The sequence below is a fragment of the Aquarana catesbeiana genome, linkage group LG10 (assembly GCF_042186555.1).
Source record: "Aquarana catesbeiana isolate 2022-GZ linkage group LG10, ASM4218655v1, whole genome shotgun sequence".
Lineage (NCBI taxonomy): Eukaryota > Metazoa > Chordata > Amphibia > Anura > Ranidae > Aquarana > Aquarana catesbeiana.
The window spans coordinates 151,398,328-151,400,565 of NC_133333.1; the positions used below are offsets into that span (position 1 = coordinate 151,398,328).

Sequence of the window (2,238 nt, forward strand, 5' to 3'; positions counted from 1 at the left end):
AAGTATGCCCAGTTTTATACTCATCACTTTACAACTAGAACAGAAAGGTTGGCAATCATATCCATCAACTAGATATTGCTACTATAACTCACTCCATAGAAGTGCATCAAGTCATATAATTGCATAGTTGCCTACATTTTGTTTTTTAGAGCTTATTGGATAATGGGGTTTCCAAAAATATATTTTATACCTGAACATATATATAACTCCACAGCTATTTACCTTGATAACTGGCTTTTTTTATGTATATTTATAAAGACTTAGTACCCAATAAACTTCATGGGAAACTACAGCGATGGTTTAAAAATGTTCATACCTTTCAAAATAAAAAATTATTGTTCTTTTAAAATAGTTTTACAGCAAATTTTGCTACTAGACTGACAATTCTCTCTCCATCTGCTCAATTCTTTTTAGAGTTTTCACACACAATATTAAAGCTTAGTGCTACAATATTTGGATCTAAAGAAAAAAATGAAAATGTGTGTGTGGTAGTATGAATAATTCCCTATTATCCAAAGTAACCCCTGTACTAATCTTATTTACAGAACTGGATTATGGACAATGAATTACAATGAACAATGGTTATATTTAAGGGTCAAGCAGCAACACCAGCTTTCAGCAAAGCTTGAGACATGACATTTTAGGTAAATTAAACAATTATTGTTTTTTGCACTATATTTTTCTATATCTGCCAACTTCTGGATATCTTGGGGTAATTCAATTGTCAATCAAACATGTTTTTAGCAAGTGCAAAGGAGAATCTTTGAGGAGCAATAAACTGCAAGCTAAAGTGGTTGTAAAGGCTTAAGATAAAAACCTCCCCCTTTTTTTTTTTTTCTTAAAACCTATGGCGTGCAAAACACACCCAAAAACTTCACCCAGTGCATAAAAAATGTGCACACACATAAAGAGTGCTCACAAAAAAGTACCACGGGTACACAAGACGTGCCAATTCCCTGATCCCCCGGGGCGTTAGGCTCCTGCGGGGACAAAGGTACTTACAATGGTCTATCTGGCCGAAACCAGACAGACCCCGTTCTCTGGAGGGCCTGCCAAAACAGGACCCACCCAAGTACTGGGTGGGGCTCCCCCAAAGGGAGACCCCATGAGAGAGGGCAAACTAAGCCAAAAGGCCATGTCCACCCCTTCCCAAGACTTTCAGGGCTGGCCCGAGGACCCGCATCCTTACTCATCACAACACACAGTAGGACAAACGTGAAAAACAAGACGTGACAACACAGGATTTCAATCAAAAAATAAATAAAAAGTGGGGGAAGGGATAGTGGAGAGGAGAGTGAAAAGAAGTGGCCATTGTGTAACACAATGACCAGGCCCTCCGGCCAGGAATAAAAAATTCCTCTGGTCCTAGCCAAAAGGCCCGGCCCAAGAGGCAGGTACAAAAAAAGCTGTGTTATGGTGCAGTGACCGTGGTGCCCAAAATCAAAGTGACTGCCACTCACAGTGATCTTATGGCACCCCTGGACTGCCACTCCAGGGGCACTACTCCATAGGCTTTCAAGACCTACCCTGGCCCACAGCCTAGACCACGGCAGCCCCCACCGCAGACAGAAAAGGCATGAGGTTCAGGAAGCTTGGTGAGAGCCCTTGCCCCGAAGGCTCCACCGTCACTCCCATCACCCCTTCCAGTTTCACATTCGGGTAAATGGATACTAGCCACTTCCCCCCTCCAGCAAAAGGGGAGTAAGCGTTCTCCTACCCAAATGACTGTCAGCAGCTAGAGCTACCACAATCCAGGCCAGAAGGCCAGGGACCCGACCCTTCAGCCAGACCAAAATGCAGCACCCATCCCTACCAGGAGCACCCTTCCAGACGGCTCAGACTCAACCATTGGCCGGTCCCCAGTATACTTTCGGGCAACACGGTGTAGTCCCTGCTGAGTATCGCCTTCCCAGGTACTATGACACCATTGGATTTGCTGGCCCTACCAACGAGAGTGACACAGCGCCTCCTCTGGAAACTGATAAGAACAGATACTACACTTGATCTTAGCCAAAAGGCCGAGAAGCGAAAAAAACCTCCCCCATTATATTTACAATACCCGAGTCCGAACTTGATTCAGTGTTGTGCCCGAGAGCAGTGGCACTGTGCTGTCTCTCCCTCCTCACTGGACTCAGTGAGAGCAGTGGGAGCCATTGGCTCATGCTGCTTTTAATCAAATCCAGTGAGGAGGGAGCAGGGGGCGAGGCCGAGATGCACTTTATGTATTAATGGACACAC

At 44.7% G+C, this 2,238-nt stretch overlaps 1 pseudogene; it reads right to left on the reverse strand.

Annotated features, from left to right (window-relative positions):
- Positions 1 to 1,895: 1,895 nt before the first annotated feature.
- LOC141111593 (U2 spliceosomal RNA) lies at positions 1,896 to 2,030 on the reverse strand (annotated as a pseudogene).
- Positions 2,031 to 2,238: the final 208 nt, after the last annotated feature.